Genomic DNA, 6,000 nt, shown 5'->3' on the forward strand with positions numbered 1-6,000 from the left:
CACACACACCCCTCTTTCCACCTAACTCCCAGAAAAGCGCAGAAGCCTCTCTGGGTCCCTGGGATGACAGGTGCATGTTTATGTTCCATTTCACTGTGAGTGACCTTCCACATGGTTCTGAGTTCTAACAGCTAGAAGGTAAGAGACTTTTCAAACTGTACCCTTCACAGGCAGGCAGGCAGGCAGGCAGACAGCTCCACTGTGGGGCATAGAGGCGGGCGACTCTGAAGTCCTGTGGATCTTTGAAAGAATTCTGAGAAGAAATCTCTCTTGATCTCCTGTGACACTACACACGGCTGTACTCACATCCCTTTTGTGCCTAAAACCCCAGGATTCCTGAATAAACAATTGAAGAGTTTTTTTCAAAGGAGAGTGTTCATCACTTATAACAATTTAGAATACCTTGAGGTCTGCTTTAGAAAGTCATTTTCTTCATTTTTGAATTTGAATCGTAGAGTGTCAAAACCTTTGATGAATCTCCTCTGCTTACGTCAAAATCAACTTGTGTCTTTCAGAAAGAATCACTCCCTAAACTACACAAAGAAAAATGCACAATTTACACACATGTTTACAGCGGCATTGGTCACAAGAGTCAAAAGGTAGAAACAACCCAAATGTCCATTAAAGGATGAATGGATATACAAATTGTGGAGTGTACCTACGATAGAATATTATCCAGCCATAAAAATGAATAAAATACTGACACAGGCTACAACGTAGATGAACCATGAAAACATTATGCTAAGGGAAAGAAGCCAGACATAAAAAGACAAATATCGTATGCTTCCATTTAGATGAAATATCCAGGAGGGGCAAATCCATAGAGACAGAAAGCGGACTGGTGGTTGCCAGAAGCTGAGGGAAGGGGAAAGGGGAGTGACTGTCTAATGGGTACAGGGTTTAATTTGGGGGTGACGAAAATGTTTTGGAACTACACAGAGGTGGTGGTTGCACAATGCTGCGAATATACTAAATGCCAACGAATTGTTCACTCTCAAATAATCAGCTTTATTTAATGCAAATTTCACCTCAATTTTTTTAAATGATTTAAAAGGTCTGAAAAACATTTTTGCTACCTGATCTGTAAGGTCTTTGTTCCAAAAGAGTTTATGTTTTCTTTTTTACGAGACTGTTCAAGAAACCTATAAAATCTTACGTTTGTGTCACTTGTTTTTTTTTTTTTTTTTTTTTTTTTTTGTGTCACTTGTTTTTAATGTCCCTTAGTGAACTTTAAGAATAAGTGGTCCTAAGGGCAGGGGGGTGGAGGGGGGAGGGGGGACCTTACTGTATGGATCCCATAACCAAAAGACAAAAATAGCTGTAGGTTATCTACCCCAAATCAAATGAAGAAAACAGAGATTAAGAAGCATAGCTGGGCAATTGTAGGTAGGTTAACGCAGAGGGATTTGAAGTTTTACCATATGAGAGTACAGCCCCAGGCTATCTGTAGAGAACAGCAGCGTGGGCACCATCTAAGAGCTTCTTAGAAATGCAGGTAGGGGTAAGGGATTAACAGGTACAAACTACATACATAAAACACAGAAAATAGATAAGCAACAAGGACTTACAGTATAGCACAGGGAATTATACCCAATATCTTGTAATAACCTATAATGGATCATAATCTGCGAAAATACTGAATCACTGTGTTGCATACCTGAAACCAGCACACGATTGTAAATCAACTATACTTCAACTGAAATAAAGAAAGAAAGAAAGAAAGAAAGAGAGAGAGAAAGAAAAGAAATGAAATGCAGGACCTCAGCCCTACCCAGAACTACAGGATCAGAATCTGCGTTTTAGCAGATCCCCAGGCATCCTCATTATCGCTCCAGAATAGGCTGACTGGCCCTCACCCTGAAGCTATGTTATTTTGCCTTCAACAAAGTGCCTCTACAAGGCCTTCAAAAGGCATCTGCACAAACCTGCTTCTTCCCCTCCCTCCAAGTCACCTAAGAATGTTCTATGCTGCCTCCCCACCCTGCTCACCCACCAGACCCCTACAAGGGGCAAGACCGTCAAGCAGTGCTATACAACCTAGAAACCCATGCACAACTTTCTCACCTAAGTTTTATCAACCAACCAAGACTTGACCTCCTCCCTCAGAAGTACTTCTCTCCTTTTCCTGTCTTCCATCACTGATAAATAGACCAATTGGTTCTACTTCAGGTCCTCTGTTTCTCATAATTCTTATTCATCTGCAGATCCTTTATCTCTCTTTTATTGCCCACAAAAAAATCACCTCTAACTAAAGTTGCTATGTATAAAAGTAATGCTCGGAGGGCTGCAGAAGAAAGATGGTGGTGGCCTGGAGCAGGAGAGGTTAGGAGAAATGGTCAGATCTGGACCCACATTGAAGCTGGAGCCAAAAGGACTTCCTGTTGAATTGGTGTGGACTGGAGAGAAAGATACACACAAGAACAACTCAAAGGTTTTTGGCCTGAGCTAGCAGAAGGATAGAGTGTCCATTACTGAGATGGAAAAGGCAGTGGGAAAGGGGAGACAGGAGGGGAATACTCACAACACTAAACCACACTAGGATAAGGTATGCCCACTGCCCTACAAGGGTTTCCACTCAAGGAAACTGCCCCAGGAGCCCTTTCTCACAGCAGGCTCTCTACGTATTGACAAATGGATCTGTCATTATTACGAGTGCACGTGCAAACCTGTAAACGTGGGAGAAGGCGAGTGATTACTGCACTGAAAAACCCTTGAGGCCGCTCTCGGTGGCAGTGACTCTCGGTGGCTATGGAGATTCTAGGATGCGTTGTGCTGCATATGAGGCACGTATCATGAGACAAAACACTAAACCTCTGTAATCACACCATTTGACACTCGAGAAGATAACCTATAATCTTGTATCCCTTATTTCAGGTGGTAAATCAATTGGCATCTGGAAAAGCAAAGTGCTACATCTTGAGAAAAAACAAAACAAACCAAAACGCAGCTTCCACTTCAGCGGAATAGATGCCAACAACCATGTGTATGTGTATGTAATATTTTATAATATATTATTTTATATAATATTATATTATGTAATGATTATATAATATATGAAAATTATATATAAAAAATATATTTGTATATATCAAAAAATCATATGTAAATAATTATATATGTTTTCCTATTATATATGATTATAGAATACAACTATATATTTTATATATCATTATATCCCATAATTCTGTGTAACGTCTGTTACATAATATACATTCATATGCATGATCATCAACATATTTTCACCAGCATATACAACAGCCTCTAACACTACCAAACCATAATATTTATAAACATCCCAAAGTAACACTAGACCGTGGCAGCCTGCCCACCCCTCTGGATGCCCCAGGTTAACATGGGGTTGTCATCAGTGGACATTATGACCTCATTCCTGAACTGGTTCACATTCCTCACCTACCCCCGGCTTCCCTTTGGCTCACAAAAACATGCACCAACCATCTACTTCAGTGCCCTTTGCATGTATCTTCTGTGCTATTAGCTATCCATTAACTTGAAGGTTTAAAAAGATGCAAGGAAAACTGAACAGAGAATTCACCTGAGCACCACGAATGGCTCTCGAAGATAGAACCCAGCATAGGAGAGAGACAATCAATTAGCAGATGAGGACTGGGGCACAGACCACGAGGTGTGCCCACTCAGGATGGGCCTAGAAAGTGACCATGAGGGACGAGCCAGAGGTCTGGAGTGAGATGAGTGATTCTGTACACAGGGCCAAACGTGAGTGAATGGTCACTGAAATAGGAATCGTTACTCCGCGGGCACCGTTTTGTTAGGTGTACTCTGTCTTCACACACCAAGTGCATATTAGTCAGAGTAGGATAATGGCTGTAACAAACAGCTCTCCCAGTTTAACAGAATAAACATTATTGCTTTTGCTCCGACACACAAGTTCCTGCTCTGGCAGTGCTCCTATACGCCTCTCCTCCTTCCAACTTATGGATACGCCAAATTCTAGGATAAAAAAGAACTTGCCTTCCAGGCACAACAAGGGGAGGAGAGAGTGTGGAACACAGCACACGAGGCTGTTTGGGGCTAGAGGACTGGAGGTGGTGGTGTGTGTCATTTCAGCTTCATTCCACCAGACAGAACTCAGGCATAGGGCTGCCCTATGTACCAGGGAAACTAGGAAATGGGGTCTAGCTGTGCCAAAGCCCACAGGAGGAGAAGGAAACAAGCGCAGTGAGCCTCTGCCCCAGGGCATCAGGTAGGGACCACAGAGATGACTAGAGAACAGTCATGGAAGAAAGAGTTTTTAAGATATGGTTTTACCCAATTAAGGAATGTCTTTAGAACTACCACTGTTCTCTTAACCCTGGGCTTAACTATAAACAACAACAATAATCCGGTTGGTGGGGGGGATAAACTAAAAACAGCTAAACCCACACCAGGGAACATACTATGGATTAGAATTCATTCATTCAACTATAGATGTAACGTGAGCCGCCAATCTTACGGATAACAAAGATATAAGAGAAAACCGTACTTCATAGTAGCCTAGGCAAGCATTTCTGTCTTGGTCTCTGACTCAGACCCACTTTACCTTTCAACGTCTCAGTTCTTCCAGCATTGTCATTATTCTAAACCAAGGGTCAGTAAGCCAGGGGATGGCAAACCACAGCCCAAGGGCACATCCAGCCCACCACCTCTTTTTGCATAGTCCTCAAGGTAAGAATTGCTTTTACATTTTCAAATGGTTGAACAAAATCAAAGAATCGTACCACATCATGACCCATGAAAACTCCATGAAAGTCAAATTCCAGTGTCCATGCATCAAGCTTTACAGCAACACAGTCATGTTCATCTGTTTAGATGTTGTCTGTGGCTGCTTTCCACACCACAGCAGCAGAGTTGAAACCTGACAACGGGCTGTGAGGCTCACAAAGCTGAAAATATTTACTATCCAGCCCTTTATAGTAAATGTTTACCAACCCTTGGTCTAAGCCAAACTGGTTCCTCTCTGTTGTCAAATAGGCCACATTTCCCTTCTCAGGGTGCAGTATGTTCAGTGTTCAAGCTTTTCCGTGTTTCTGGCTAAACCAAGTAACACGTTGGCAATTCTTCATCTACTTCCCTTGCTTTTGCAGTTCCTGTTCGTCAGTTCACACGACACCGGAATCTCAGTAAATATAGCAGCTACAGTGACCTGAGATGATGGGAAGGCCCCTGTTTTTCTATGCATGAACTGGGAAGATTTCGCTCAACCTCAAAAGTGTTAAGCAGAAAAAGGAATCCTCAGGCCTCTGTATGATCTGGAAGGTTTCCACCGTTTCTTCCAAGTGCTTTCCTCCATGACTATTTTCTACGTCTCATGTGTAAACATCACGGCTCCCAGCTGTGGCAGCTGGGATGCAAAACCACTTCCTTTGCTGGTGATTTATCACTTCACTGTTTTATACACCAGCTTCCTAGGGCTGCCATAACAAAGTCAAAGCCAGGATTTACTAAGTCTCTCTGAATTCAAAGCCGAAAATGATTCCCACTAGTCCATCTTTCCGGTACTTTCTCCACCCTAGGATAAAAAGCCATGAATCGGGCTTCCCTGGTGGCGCAGTGGTTGGGAGTCTGCCTGCCAACGCGGGGGACACGGGTTCGGGCCCTGGTCTGGGAGGATCCCACATGCCGCGGAGCAACTAGGCCCGTGAGCCACAACTACTGAGCCTGCGCGTCTGGAGCCTGTGCTCCGCAACAAGAGAGGCCGCGATAATGAGAGGCCCGCGCACCGCGATGAAGAGTGGCCCCCGCATGCCGCCACTAGAGAAAGCCCTCGCACAGAAACGAAGACCCAACACAGCCAAAAATAAATAAATAAATAAATAAAAAATAAAAATAAAGGAATTCCTTTAAAAAAAAAAAAAAAAGCCATGAATCTATTTCCTATCTACCCTCCACCATATACAGATCCACTGGTTTCATCCTACACTTTCTGATCTATGGATCCTTTTTCTCTGCCTGAAACAAAACGTGTACTTTTCAATTTTCACC

Source organism: Balaenoptera borealis, assembly GCF_965194805.1.
Source record: "Balaenoptera borealis genome assembly, chromosome: X".
Classification (NCBI taxonomy): Eukaryota; Metazoa; Chordata; class Mammalia; order Artiodactyla; family Balaenopteridae; genus Balaenoptera; species Balaenoptera borealis.